The sequence below is a fragment of the Elephantulus edwardii genome, unplaced genomic scaffold (assembly GCF_000299155.1).
Source record: "Elephantulus edwardii isolate Elephantulus edwardi_28Jun2011 unplaced genomic scaffold, EleEdw1.0 scaffold00085, whole genome shotgun sequence".
NCBI classification, from domain to species: Eukaryota; Metazoa; Chordata; class Mammalia; order Macroscelidea; family Macroscelididae; genus Elephantulus; species Elephantulus edwardii.
This window is the reverse complement of record NW_006399835.1, coordinates 11,891,733-11,907,738: the sequence shown is the minus strand read 5'-3', so window position 1 is coordinate 11,907,738 and position 16,006 is coordinate 11,891,733. Positions and strand designations below refer to the sequence as shown.

Genomic DNA, 16,006 nt, shown 5'->3' with positions numbered 1-16,006 from the left:
GGGTTGAGGTTTGGGGTTGAAGATCAGAGAGTTATTGAAGGTAGAAGTCGACAGGACACAAGCACAGAATAAGGACTGCAACTTCTCGATCTAAGAGTGTACTTACATTTTTACTTCTTTTGTTAGTTTATTGTTGTTAGGTTCCATAGGGTCGAGTACGACTCACAGGGACCCTATGAATATCTGAACCTAGTCCTGTCCTGTGCCATCCTCACACTTCCTGACACACAAGAACTCATTGCAGCAGTCACTGTGTCAATCTACCTGGTTGAGGGTCTTTCCTTCGTGGACCTTCTATCTTTCCCAACATCATGTCCTTCTCCAAGGAATAATACCTCCTAGCAATATGTCCAAAGTCTGTTAGGCAAGCCTCATCATTCTTGTCTCCAAAGAGCACTCTGGCTGCACCATCTACAAGACATATCTGTTCATTTTCTTGGCCATCCATGAGATGTTTAGTGCTCATCTTCAACAACACAGCCCAAAGACGTCAGTTCTTTTTCTGTCATGCTTCATTGTCCAGGTCTCACATGCATAGCTAGTAACCATAAAGACTATGTATGGCCTGAATCAGATGTACCTTAGTCCTCAAACTGACATTACTACTCCTCAGTAATTTGGCGACGTCCCTAACTGCATATTTCCCCAGTGCAATGCGTCTCCTTATTTTCTGACTGCTTGTACCAAGGGTGTTAATGGTGGATCCAGGCAAGATGAAGCTGTTGACAGTTTCAATCTCCTCTCCATCATGATACTGCCTTGACTTCTTTTAATAACTGTAAGTACTGTGTTTTGCCTTTTAATTTTCTACATTTAAGGAGAGGAAACCCTTTAGGGTGTAGTCCTAGATAATCATTCCTCTTGGAGAATTGGACGTCATTTCCTGTCATTAAAAAGCCCGGTTATAACATTGTCCGGTGAAGATGTTTTAAAAAAGAATAAAAATAACAAATGAAAGCGAAGGCCAACAGAAAACCCTGTCAAGTGTTTTATGACATTTACTCACTGCTAAACCAGTAAATCTTTACGCTTTAAAATCATTGTTTTACTTAGGCTGCAGAGTCCACGACACTTGTTTCATTGCCATTAATGAACACCCCCCCCAAAAAAGTAACCCCCCCCACCCCGCAATTCAATCCACACGCACATTCAGTGGCTGTTCAAAGAGTAGGTGAATCTACTGAAGCAATTCTAATGTATGGCAGTGGATAAACTGAGACATTTTTTTAAAAAGGCGTTTTTCCGAGAAAACGCTGGTTTGTAAATGATGCCTCTGAATCCTCCGAGAACTCCAGTCCGGGTCTTGGAGACGGCCCCCGAGGGGAATGTCCGGGACTCGGTCCCCTTCTGGGCTGGGAATTTCCAACGCCGAGAAAGCCCGCGCGCGCCGTCTCCCCCTGTTCTGCCCCCTGCCGCTCTGTGCCCACGCAGCGCACTTGGGACGAGAGGATGACCGTACTTTATATTTTAGAAAACGGGCCCTTAGCTTCCCCCCGCCCTCACCCCTCACTGGTATAAAAGAGCCCCGGAGGTGGCAGGTCTCCACGAGGCCAGACGCTGAGATCTTAAAAGGGCTGCTTATCATGTAACCTCAAAAGGAAACTGATCATCTCTCTCATGCTTTCACGTACTTGGGTTATGATCGCTGATTACAGCTGGAAACAATTTATTTGCTCTTACGTATTTGTATGACTTGGCTCTTCAAACACCAAGGTATATTTTTATTATTTGATATTTTGTATGAAAATATCTTAGAATATAGTAAGGCCATCCTCCCCCCTTTTCCTTTCCCCATTCCTGTGGAATCACTTTTGATGTTTGAATAATAATTGAGGGCAAAAAAATTGGATGGTAGTCTTTTGGGGGAAGAAAAAAAAATCTTGTTTTATCGTTTGGTAATAGCTATGAGTCGTGTCTTCGCTCAGAAAAGGACTAAGATGCTATTGGAGAAGGTGGAAAGACACGTGATGAATGTAGCATAAATTTATTGTGAATGTTCTCTTTAGTCAGTGAGTATGATACTTCAAGGTAGGAGGTCGGACATGTGTGAGCTTAGAGGTACTCTTTCCCACAATGGGTAGAAATAAAACCTTTATGGAATACTATATAGCTGACTAGATCAAAGTGTGTTACAGCATATCCTCATGAATTCTTATATTGCCTCTATAAATTAAAGACAAGTATTTCAAGACCATTTTATAAATGAGTATGCAAGAAATTTGATGGCAGCATAGACTTGTTACAACCTGTGTTGAATATTTTAAGGGATTCTTCGTAATAATAGCAAACTCCTGAGTGCAATGGACTGTAGATTATTTTCAGAGGGATTAATGGACTGTAGAGTGATGTGTGTATCTGCCAAAGGTGGTGGCAGAAATTTATTACATAAATTTTTAACACTTGAGATGTGTGTGTATACGCTAAATATGGCAGGTGCTCTAAATATGACATTGTACTTACTTCACTTTAAACCTCACATAAATAAATAAATATGCCTATAGGATGAAATATAACTGCTGCTTAAGAGTTTCCGAGAGCGAAAACCATTCAGAGAAGCAGCAGACTGCCACATCTTTCTCCTGCAGCAGTGACTATGAATTCAAACTGTTAGCCTTTTGAAGAGGAGTCCAATGCTTAATCCACTATTTTACTACCAGTGCTCTTTTTTAATCAATAAAGAGAGAAAAAAAATATTTCCAGGGCTCATTCATGACCCTGAATGGTGCCAGATGGAGGAGGGGAACAGCTACACAGATGATCCAAACAGTCAAACAACCCTGTAGTCTTTTTATTCAGCTTCTGAAAATATAGTGTGATCTACCAAACTTCTCTTCCTCTCCTTGCTCTTTCTAACGTTATTTTGCTTAGTGGGATGGCATGGTCCAGGCAAGAAGTATGGGAGGGTGGAAGATCTGGTGTCCTCGCCAGCATGGAGATGATGTTAATGACCCTGGTTGGCATCATTTAATTGTTTAGCTATAGATAGATGTTTACTCCCTGAAGAAAAGCAAGGCAAACGCTTCTCTTTGCACTTTCCCTCTCAGAAGGTATTCTTGGGGAGCAGTGTTGAGGGGCATGATGCCATGATTGTTCTGAGATCTATAATGAATTGCTATCAGGTTCAGAGCTGACACTGACCTTTTGATTCCCCCTCTAGGCTAAAGGAAGATCACGAAGGCACAGGCTGAATGTCACCATTTGGCTTTCTTGGCCTGATGCTGAACTCCAGAGGGTGAGAAGGGTAGACATTTATTTTTAAGTGAGGTTCAGGTGTTGCCAAGGAGGGCCTTGGTGGATGTGGTCACATTAATCTGGGCAGTGGGATGTTTGCTAAAGTGCTTGAGATTCTTAACCAACCTCTTTAAACTCACTTTCTTCAAACATTAACCTATTTTGAAATGACCTGAAAAGTACTGTGGATTTTGCTAAGATAGACAGTTTCTGAAGCTTTCCTGTGAGCAAGGGGTTTTAATTTTTTTGTGGTTGAGCTTGGTTTTTAACCGACAGGTTGAATTTCCACCCTGGGATATGTAATCATCATTCTTACAATTTTCCACAGGAGCAGGACCTACATGAACACATCTAGAGGGGAACTCAGTCCTCTACTACTTATGTTTTCAGGGTTATGCAATCTTTCTCTCAGAGAGGAGCATCAAGCCTCCTCATAGTTTTGGGGCAGAGGTTCACTGAAGTTAGTGTATATGGTTTCTGGTTAAAGCACTTCCTGTTCCTTTAATTTAGGACTGTGTGAGAGCTGAAATACTTTGCTTCTAAATTTAGCTTAATTTCACTTAAATTATTTAATACTGAAATTATTAAATATGAATTTGGGAAACCTCGCAACAATATTTCACTTAGCCTTTTTACCAATATTTGAGGTAGCTGCTATGAACCCCAATTTCAGATGACAGCATTAAAACTCAGGGATTAATAAACTAGCCCAAGATAGTAAGAGGAGAGCTTGGACTTGAATTTGAGGGTATGTCTTTCCAAATCCACAGAGCTCTGGTGGTGGAGTCCACGGTGTGTTTTACTGCTAACCAAATGGGCTGCATGTTCCCAGCAATTTGAATTCACCAGTGGTTTTGAGGGAGAAAAGTGGGCAGTTTCCTTCTAGTAAAATACTGTCTTGGAAACCCTATGGAGCATTGCTGTGAGTCAGAAGTGACTGGATGACAGACAGTGAGTTTTGAGTTTGTCTCATGTCTTTTTTTTTTTTTTTTTTATGTTTGTTCCACCAGGGAGAAAAAACTTACTTTTTTTTTTTTTTTTAATAAAATTAGTGCCACCAGGCCACTAGCAAAGGTTCACGAGGAGAGGTCAACCTCTCTCCAGGACTCTGGTTTTTTAAAATTCTTCTTCTCCTCTGGTTATAAGCTATTCCTTGTTCAGACATAACTTGTAAGTTTTTGTTGATACTCACTATAAACCTTCACGTTGAAAGACCACAGCTAAATATTTTAGATCCCAAAGCGTGAAGCACTAATAGAATTTATAGGTGGTTGGGATGATGTTTTGGGGACAAGAAACTTCTTATGAACCTATATTTGGACCCAGAAGCTGGGATTTTAAAGAAGTGACAGCCTGTTGCGTTTTGCCTTGCTCCACTCCAGAGTCTGAGCAGTGCTAGTGACACCTATGGTGACGAGCCCACTGCTGTTTCTGAAGGTGGGGGCCTCAGCCACCTGCCAAACCCCATTTTCCTGAGTTTTCTACTATTTCAGCTATTGCAGAACAAGTTAGTAAGCTAAGTTTATTAATACCTTTCAGAAGTCGTCAGTCTGCTGGGAAAGAAGTTTGTATGTTTTACATCTTTGGTGATCATTATTCATCTCTAATGATCTTTTTCTAGTTTGCATTTCCAATAGGGTCAATTCCAACTGTTAGTGGCATTATGAGTCAGAATCGACCTGACAAAAAGTAGATGTTTGGCTGTAGAGCCTTTGGTATATGTGAGCACAGTTGGCTTGGGTGGTTAAAGTGTAACGTGTTCTGAGGAATTAAGGAAGAATTTACTATTTGCCTTATAAGGCAGTGCTTCTAAATTTTATTGTTTAAAAAAAGTCATGGTAGGTGTGGGATGGAGCCTGTGATTGTGTACTTTGAATAAACTCCCAGATGATGCTGTTGTTGCTACCCCGAGGCCCAAACTTTGAGTTGCAGAGTTCTTAGGCATGCAAAGTTGTAGTTAAAAAAGAAAATTAGAGTTTCCCTGTAAAATCTGCATATGTAATTTTTTCATGAGGAAAAAGAAATTCTGTCATTATGTTAAACAACAGTGGTAATGCTACATTTTCTAAACTTGATACTGAACATATGAAAACATATCAAAACTCAGTTCAGTGTTACATATGTACAATGTTAAACTTTCACACATTTGAGCATGTTAAAAATTCATTTTCTCACTTTCAGTTCCTTCTGTTTTACATAGACATTCTTAATATTGATCTAAAACTTTTAGCGTTGACTAGGATGTGTGTGGGGAGCTTTGCTGGCTTATTGGTAAAGAATTTGAATCCATCCGTTGCTCTGTGGGAGAAGGATGAGCAATCTTCCCCTGTGTGATTACTGCCTCTGAAAACCACTGGGGGGTCAGTTTCGGGTCAGCTTTGATTAGATAGTACATCACATCACATAGCATAGCATGATTTAGCAGAGCATAGCGTAACCCGTAGCACACCATATAACAATACGTGTGTGTTCAGCCCTCTGAGCGTTTCAGTCAGGTTTGCTATTTGTCACGTCACCTCTTTCATAGTGTTTCTAGTTCTATCCACCATGCATTCTCACTGAGGATATTATTGCCCTCAAAAGGGCAAACATTGATTCTTTTGGGGAAGTCTTAGCTATTCCAGTGATCATCACTTGAAGTCACAAAGGCATTTCTGTGTTCCTTTTTTTTTTTTTCTTTTTGTCTTTCTCTAGCCGTGTCTAGATCACAGCTTTGGGTTTTTAATGTAGTGGTTTCTAGAGATGGGATGGTGCTGTTTTACATATTTTGTGCCATTTTTAGCAGAGTGCAATGAGTAAGTTTATATACCAAGAATATATGACAGGATGGGTGAAAAGACAAAGTTCAGAGTAAGTGATCTGCTAAATAACTCAGCTATAACTATTGAAACATAATCTCCCCTCTGCCTTTATATGTAGTGTGTGCAGCCTCATTCAAACAAGGGTGTGGTTAGGAATAATTCCTGTGAGCATTGTTGAGATGATGTATTTATATTCCATATGAGTCAGACTCTGAAAATGCAGACCTAACCATTCATGTAATTTCACATTTAAAAGAATACCCGTGAGGGAGCTCTGGTGGCCTAGTGGCAAGAAGCTGTGCTGCAATCCCGAAGGCGAGTGGTTCAAATCTGCCAGATGCTCTGCTGGAGAAGGAGGGACAATCTCCACCTGTGCCAGTCGGATCTGATTTGAGAACACACACACACACACACACACACACACACACACACACGAATACCTATGGGCAGCTGGGGGAGGTTTAGAAAGACATGAGCTACAAAGGTGATGGACAAATGTGAGAATTAGATCTTGTAAAGAAAGTGTAACCAGAGAGCTCCATAGAGGTAAGGATGATGAAGCTCTGTCTCATATACTTTTGACATGTTGTCAGGAGGGGCCGAGTCCTTGGAAGAAGACATCTTGCTTGGAAAAGTGGAGGGTCACTGAAAGAGAGGAAGACCCTCAGCAAGGTGAATTGACAAGGTGACTGCCACAGTGGGCTCCAGGATGTCAGAGAGGATGAAGATGCCTCAGGACAAGGCAAGGTTCAGATCCATTCATAGGATCACTAAGAGTTGTAGGCACACAGAGACTTGATGGCACATAACCACAACAAAAACAATAATCAACTGAACCAAGGTGGTATATTCTGTAGGGAGTGCTAACCTTAAATACTTCTCTGTTCAAATCTACCAGCAGTTCTGCGGGGAAAAAGATGGGAACTCTCCTCTCATGTGATTTATAAGCTCTGAAAACCAGATGGAGTTGGTTACGACTTGATAGTAATGGAGTGAGTGAGTGGTGGTATAATAGCTAACATGCTGGGCTGGTAATTTAAAGGTCGCTAGTTTGAAGTGATGAGGAACGCTGTGAGAGAAAGATGGGTCATCTGTTCCCTAAAATATTTCAGCCTTGGAGACTTGATGAGCCTCACTGTGAGTTGTAGTCAACTTGATGGCAGAGGGTTGGATTTGGCTTTAGAACCAAGAGTATTTTGAGAATAGACATTATGTTATGTTCTGATTTCTATTTTTGCCTTCCTTTCTTCTGTCTTCTACTCTTCACTTCATTATTGTTAAGTGGCATCGAGTTATGTGAGTCACAGCGATCTATGAACAGTGGACCTGAACGTCGTCCTATCCTGTGTCATACTCATCATCTCTGACACACTTGAGCCCATTGTTACTATCATCTCTGTGTTTATCCACTGGACGAGGGTCTTCCTCTCTTTTGCTGACCCTCCATCATTCTAAACATGATGGCGATTTGCAAGGAATAGCAGTTTAGCACAGAACATTCCGTGAATTTGTGTTGAATAGTTTGGAATAGGAAAAAAGTGTAAAAGAATTATCTATTAAGGGAGCTCTGGTGGCCTAGTGGCAAGACGCTGCACTGCAATCCCAGAGGCAGGCGGTTCAAATCCACCAGATGCTCTGCTGGAGAAGGAGGGGGCCATCTCCTGTACCAGTCAGATCTGATTTGACGGTACATGTAAAAATAATACAATAGAAATTAAAAAAAAGAATTATCTATTTATTTTCTAATCTCTGAGATGCTATTATAAGGATTTTAAGAATTTACTTATTTGAAAAAATTTATACTGATTTGTTTACAAAGTTTGAATACATTGTTTTTCACAAAAGATCCTCCCCATTTCTTTCACGCCCCCCCATCGAATTGTGCAATTCTTTGATTAACACTCCCCTACCCCCGCCCATCCTTGCTCCTCTGCTTCCATCCCTCTTCCCCCTTGGATCCTCTTCTTGTTGTTGTATGTTGTTAAGTGCCTTCTAGTCACAGCCGACTCATAACGACCCTATGAAGGAGAGTCCTTGATGCTTGGGTGCCTTTCATCCTCTCTCCAGGTTCATAGGGTTTCCGGAGGCAAGCTATTATGGAAGTGGATGCCCCTCCTCCTTCCACGCTTGTTTTAATCGGGGAGCTCCACCCCACTCTCTAATGGGTAGCCAACCATTAATGCATCTGACACATCAGTGTCACAGTGTTCAGCCTCACAGCAACCAAAAGTGACCGCGGTACTCAAATTCAAGAATATATTCTTTTGTATCTTTGCCAAATATCAAGTAGATGAGTTAACTGAGGGTATACATTGAAATAAAGAATTGAAGGAAGTTGACAGTTTCCACTGGGCAAGGCTATCAAATTTATCCTTGATATCTCTAGTTTCATAATAGATGAAATGGAGCTATCTGTTCAGATGGCAGAGGCTGAAATTGCATGTACCTTCCCAGCCCTATTGTTTTGTTAACTTTTAAATAGCCAATTAAATAATTTCCTTTATTTGCAGTGTTGAACAGCATCCACATTGTTGTTGTTGTTAGGTGCCATCAAGTCGAGTGCGACTCATAGCGACTAAATGAACAAAATATCTGAACCTAGTCCTGTCCTGCGCCATCCTCACACTTTCTGACACACCAGAGCCCACTGCAGCAGTCACCTTGTCAATGCACCTGTTTGAGGGTCTTCCTCTCCTTTACCGACCCTCCACCCTTCCCAACATCATGCCCTTCTCTAAGGAATAGTACCTCCTAGTAATATGTCCAAAGTATGTTAGGTGAAGTCTCATCATTCTTGCCACCAAAGAGCACTCTGGCTGCACCATCTCCAAGACATATCTATTAGTTTCCTTGGCCATGCATGGAATGTTCAGTGTTCGTTTCCAACACCACAGCTCAAAGGCATCAATTCTTTTTCTGTCATCCTTATTCATTGTCCAGGTGTCAGATGCATAGGTAGTAATTGGAAAGACCATGGCCTGAATCAGACCATGGTCTGATTTAGTCCTCAAACTGACATTACTACACCTCGATAATTTGGAAAGATCCCTAACTGCAGATTTTCCCACTGCAATGTGTCTCCTTATTTCCTGACTGCTTGTACCAAGGGTGTTAATTGTGAAGCTGTTGACTGTTTCAATCTCATCTCCATCTGTCATGACATGGCCTATTGGTCCAGTGGTAAGAATCTTTGTTTTCTTGATATTGAGATGGAATCTATACTAAAAGCTGCATTCCTTTGATCTTCTGCAACAAGTGCTTCAAATAGTCCTCACTTTCAGCAAACAAGGTTGTGTCATCTGCATAACGACAATGAAATAATTTCATTTACTTGTAGTATTGAACAGCATCCACATTAAGAGTTCTTAAATACAACATTGATATCAAGATGCAGGAGCAGGGTGACAGATTGCAGTCAGAGGGAGCGGGCAGAAGGTGGAATGTGTTGTAGTAATATTAAAGAAAAAAACCATGTTCCATCCCTCACTTACATTTGCCAATTCTCCAAATTTCATGATTGTTTACCTTAAAGTAAGGGACCCTTTCTTAAAATACAAAAAACTTTTAAGAGAGGTAACAGTTTATGCCTTGGTGTGAATTAATTTTGAGATTCTCTTAAAGTTTTGTTTGAAGAGAAGGGCAGAGAGACTTTTCCAGTCATGATTTAGATAGGAGGCCCGACAAAGTTACAGGAGTAGCATGGAGAGCAAATGTATTTACAATAGTTTTGATGCTTCCCTCACTCCTTTCAGGCTTCCTGATTCCTGGTCCTGGTCCCACCACTCTCTAATCTCATTGCCTTGCAATTACCTCTGACTCTTCCCTCTAAGTTTAGTCTGTTGCCGGGTCTGTGAATCATATCTCTAAAATGTTTGTCTAAACAGTTTCCCCCTTTCCATTTTCACGAGCACCACATCAGTTCAGTCCTTCACAATCTGTCAGCTTAACTGTTGCAGAGTGGTGGTGGCTGTTTCCTTACTAAAGCTCTTTCTAGAGCTCTGATCCTGTTCAAAATCCTCTATCTTTAGTTACCATCAAGGTCTTGTAGGATAGAGGTCCAAACTAGACTTCTATAATTTTCCTCTTTTATGCTTTTCACATCGGGCTGGTGGTCCAAAGTGGCCAGAATGTGAAACAATCAAGTTTTAATTGGATTTTGAAAAATAGTTATCACTACCATCATACTGAGTACCATGCTGTGAACACATATGTATTGGAACACTTCCATCTTGGAACTATTGTTGCAAGATTTGTGCTAGACAACTTGCTTATACTACTTCATTTAATCTACATAAAGCTTGAATGCAGTGGTAATATTTCCATTTTATGGCTACGAAAACACAATCTTAAGAGAAGTTAACTAACAGTACATTTAATTATGTGAAAGGTGCTGGAATTTGAGTCCTAGTTTGGATTAAAAAAACCCCTTATGCTTATTTGATTAGATATTGTAGTTAAACTATTTTATTCAGTTTTAGTTAATGTTGTAAGACAAATATCTGTGACTGAATGAAAATGCAATGTAATGTGCAAACTTTCATTGAAATAAAAGTTTAAAAAAACCAACAAAATCTCAGCAACCCTATTCTTTTAAGCACAGAATGAAAAACTTTATAGGCAAGAATTTAAGCTTGAGTTAAAATATAAGGAAAAGAATATGTTATTTTGTGGGATGACACAACTCTGCTTGCTGAAACTGAAGAGGACCTGAAGCGCCTGCTGCAGAGCATCAAGGACTGCAGCCTACAATATGGATTGAGGCTCAATGTCAAGAAGACAAAGATTCTCACCACTGGACCAATTGGCAGCATCAGGATGGATGGTGAAGACTGAGATTGTACACAGCTTTAGCTTGCTTGGCTCCACAGTCAACAGTCTTGGCACCAGCAGCCAGGAAATTAAAAGGCGCATTACCATGGGAAAGTCTGCTGTTAGGGCCCTCTCCAAAGTACTGAAGAGCAATGGTGTCTCTCTGGAGACTAAGGTGCGTCTAATACAGGCCATGGTCTTTGCAATCACTTGTTATGCATCAGAGAGTTGGACAATGAGTAGGGAGGATAGAAGGAGAATTGATGCCTTTGAGCTGTGGTGCTGGAGAAGAGTATTGAGAATACCATGGACTGCTAGGAAAACAAACCCATTTGTCCTGGAAAGGGTTAAACCGGGTGGCTCCTTGGAGGCAAGGATTCTGAGGCTCCGTCTAACATACTTTGGGCATGTTGTGAGGAGAGACCGGTCCTTGGAGAGGGACATCATGCTTGGGAGGGTGGAGGGACAGCGCAGGAGAGGAAGGCCCTCTATGAGGTGGATTGATTCAGTGACTAGGGTAATTGGGATGGGAGTGTCGGAGACAGTGCGATTGGCACAGGACAGAGCGGAGTTTAGAGCTGTTGTACATAGGGTCGCTATGAGTCGCAGGTGACTCGACGGCACATAACAACAACACAACATATGCTAAAGGGATAGAAGGATGAATGAGACAATAACTTTGATGTAGCAAGATGTCAGAGCGTGTAAAAGACAGGATTTCATATAGAATGTCATTGGGTACAACTGTGGCTGAACAGGAGGAAAACATGAACATAATGACTTTGATAAATAGAGTTCCAATTTAGAACTTGATAAGGGTAAGAATAAAGACTGAAGGGTGAAGAGGTTGACGGTGGAGTGGGATTTTTAGGACTATTAAGAGCAGAAAGAGTCAAGGAATCTTTGAGGCCTCTGGGAATCTCTGAAAGGGTGTAACTAACTGGCAAAAATGAGAGTACTAGGAAAATGAAGATAGTCTTTTGGTTGGGGAAACAGAAAAAGGGAGGATATGATGAATTGGTTTTATACCTATTATAATCTTGGTAACGTAGAATTAGAATTCAGATAAAAGGTCAGAGCTGGAGCTGGAGATTTGGAGCCATTATAGAGATCAGCATTTACTCTGCCAGAGTGACTGAGATTGCAAGACTAAAAAAAGGGCAGGAGAGAGTCTGTGGAGGCAGCGTGGAGTGTTTCGTCTCTAAGCAGCTCTGGTAGCAGTATATTCTGTGAGGAGCCTTCAGAGGGAAGGCCCAAGAGGGTGACCGCTTCCTTTGAAGCGCTTTGAGTAGTGACTGCAGGTAGGAGCCTTGAGCGACAGTGGGGAGCAGAACTACAGCAAGTGGCTTAATGTTGAAGAAGGAAAATGTGGACATTGTCATTTGACAAGTTTTATAAATGCGTATTTGAAGCTCAGGAATTAAGTGAAGCTGAAATTTGGAAAAAAAAATTGAAAGAATGCCTGCTAATTATCAGACCGAAAGTCTTACTTGTAGAATATTGAGCAAATTTGTGTGAAGTGAGAAAGTTGAATGAAGTCAGAATTAGAAATGGGAGAATAAAGAAAAGAAGTAAAGATGAAGTTATGAAGTAAACGGGAGTCAGAAAACACCACACCAAGAATCCTGTTGTGCTTCCAGAAGTGAAAGTGTTCATGAATCTGGGAAATCTGCAGGGCATACCCCTGCAAGGTCTCGCTCCAAGGAAGACTCCAGGCATTCCAGATCAAAGTCCAGGCTCAGATCTGAATCTAGGTCTAGATCCAGAAAAGGTTCTCCAATGCATTACACAAGGTCCCAGTTCTCGCTCTTGCTCTAATAGGTGATCCCAAAGCAGGTCTTACTGTTGAGATTATTGCAGACATCATAGCCACCGCCATTCTGCCATGTCTACTTGCTGGTGTTATGCTGGAAATCAGACAAATACTGATCCCGACACTGGTCTTGGAATATTTGGATTGAATTTATATACTACAGAGAGAGATCTAAGAGAAGTCTTCTCTAAATATGGGTCCAATGCTGAGGTGTCTATTCTAGACGTTCAGGAGGATTTGTCTTTGTACATTTTGAAAATATAGGTGGTTGCCAAGGAAGCTAAAGAACGTGCCAATGAAACACAGCTTGATGGCCATAGGATTAGAGTTGATTTCTCCATAACAAAACGACCACATACCCCAACACCTGGAATTTATATGGGGCGCATGTCCCCGAGATTACTATGACAGAGGATTTGATGGGACTGTGATGACTGGGATTGCTATAGCAGATCATACAGAGGAGGAGGAGGAGGATGGAGAGCTGCTCAACACAGGGATCTGATTTACAGAAGGCGATCACCCTCTCCCTGCTACAGTTGTGGAGGATACAGATCCCATTCCGGATCTCAATCATACTCTCCACACTGGCTATTAAAGCAGGAAGTTGCAGACTGAGACATTTCCGAGACTTGAGATGTTGATTGTGGACAACATCTTTTTATTGTCTCCTGTTGAGGCAATACCAATACCACCACCACCACAAAATGTATTTATGGGATGATACACACGTGGAAAAGTATCCAGAACACTGGCAAGTGCTCCACAAATATTTACCAAATGAATCTTTGAAGAGATGGATTTTTATGATAAATAGAACTTAAATGAATAATTAGATCATTGGATATTGCTCTTTTCTCTCAAAGTAGGATTGTCTTTAAGAAATGCTTTTTGGTCAGTTAATATATGCACCTGAGAATCTCAAAATACATAACTAGCTCAAGCTCCCTGCTGGTGAGTCTGTTCCATCTCCATATAGTCACTCTTCCTTTGGGCTTCTGAAGTTGTAAATCTTAACATACGGGGGCAGCCTATCTTTCTCCTGTTAAGCAGTTAGTGGATTCAGATCCCTGGAGATTCTTAGCCTTTGTGCTAGCCATGCAGCTCACTATGGGTTGAGCCACCAAATAATTTTGTTTATACACATGTGTTCTTTCCCTTAAATTTTGCTTTCCTCTGATCAAGTATTTTAGTCTTTTATCTGAAGCATCATTTCTTTGAAAAGGTTAGGTATGATTTTCTTTAAAAAATCCAGACAGAAGAGCTCTCTGGTGGCCTAATGACAAGTAGCTGCACTGTCATCCTGAGGGTGCACGGTTGGAATCCGCCAGATGCTCCACTGGAGAAGGAGGGGCAGTTTCTTCCTGTGCCAGTCGGATCTAGTTCAAAGGTACACAACAAGAAAAAAAAAATCCGGACAGATAGTTTCACAATCTAGAAACTATTTTTTTTATCTGCTTTTATGTATGTGTGATTTTCATAGAAAGTTATTTGTGGAGTCCATGGTTTTGGTTTTTGCAATCACTTGTTATGCATCAGAGAGTTGGACAATGACTAGGGAGGATAGAAGGAGAATTGACACCTTTGAGCTGTGGTGCTGGAGAAGAGTATTGAATGTACCATGGGCTGCCAAGAAAACAAACAGATTCATCGTAGAGAGGGTTAAACCAGGCTTTGGACATGTTGTGAGGAGAGACAGGTCTTTGGAAAGGGACATCATGCTGGCTAGAGTGGAGGGACAGCGCAGGAGGGGAAGACCCTCAATGAGGTGGATTGATTCAGTGACTGAGGTAATTGGGATGGGTGTGTCAGAGGCAATGAGATTGGCACAGGATAGAGCAGGGTTTAGGGCTATTGTACATAGGGTCGCTATGAGTCGCAAACGACTTGACGGCACATAACAACAACAACAACATGGTTTTGGTCAGTTCATTTTTCTTTGCTCGCATTACCTAGATCTCATTACCTAAATCTCATGTTCCCTGTATCTCAGTGTATTTATATGAATGTCAGCAGCACATATAAACATAAAAATCTTTTTATCCTTGTTTTTCATAGTTTTCCACAGTGTGTGACAAACTTTTAATAAAATATAGCCATAGATATGATAGGGATTTAAGCCAAGTCCTCCCTACTCTCCCCTCCCTTGTTCTTTGAATAATTTTTAACTATTTTTTAAAATAAATTTTTAATTTTATACTTGTTTGCTTACAGAGTTGTCTACGTTGTTTTTCCACACCAGACCTTTCCCATTTCCTTTACCCACCCCTCCCTCCACCCATCAAATTGTGTGACCCTATAATTACCCCCTTGCTCATCCTCCCTCCTCTGCTCTCGCACTGCCCCCTTGGATCCTCATACATTTTATTAGTTATCTTTCTAGTTTTACAATAATGATCTTATACAGTATTTGTTCTTATGGGATCAAATTAGTTCACTCAGCATAATGCTCTCCAGACCCTCTTTAGTTATGTAGTAATTTTCAAAATCATTGCTCCTGTGTGCTGTGTAGTATTCTATTGCATGAATGTTCCACAACTTCTCAATCCATTCGATTGTAGTTGGACATTTGGGCTGTTCTTGCAATGGTGAATAATGCTGGTATGAACATTAGTGTATAAATCTCCATTTGTGTCTCAGTCTGATTTTCTTGGGGTGTATTCCAAGCCTATCCTTTCTTTGAAATAACATTTGGTTGTGTTTAAGGTGAAAGTTTACAAAGAAAATAAAATTTCCAGTTAATTACTTGTATACAAACTACACAGTAATACTGATTATATTTTATGTAGCATGTCATCATTCTATTCTGATTATACTCTTTCTAGTACTTTAGTTTCCTTACTCCTTTTTTAGCTCATTTTTGCTCTTGAGTAATTTTCGATCATTTTATCTCATTTAGATAATTTTTCAAAGGAACTTATTATATACTGGTGAAATTCTTTATTTTATGAGTGAGCACCTGTTACTTACATAAAAGGTAGCATCAAGCTATAGTTTTTATTTAAGGTTTAAACACCATATCTGGACAATAGTTTTGGGAAGTTCTAGAGTCTCAACTCTTCCAGGAAGTCTGGACTTTATTGCCCCTCCTTCTGTAGCAGAGCATCTGCTGGATTTGAACCGCATACCTCTGGGATTGCAGTGCAGCTTCTTGCCACTAGGCCACCAGGGCTCCCTGAAGTCTGTACTTTTTAGAAATTTTAATAATATTTCGTATGTTTATCCCATCCTGTCACAATCCATTTATTGTGACTCTGATCTGGCTTCTGAGTAGTGGAAACATGTTAATTTTTCACAAATATTTAGACTATCTCTCTCTCTCTCTCTATATATATATCTATATATATACACA

The 16,006-nt window shown here is 40.6% G+C and overlaps 1 pseudogene; it reads left to right on the top strand.

Annotated features, from left to right (window-relative positions):
• The first annotated feature begins 1,325 nt into the window (after positions 1-1,325).
• On the top strand, positions 1,326-13,272 carry LOC102873930 (annotated as a pseudogene).
• The last annotated feature ends 2,734 nt before the right edge of the window (positions 13,273-16,006 follow it).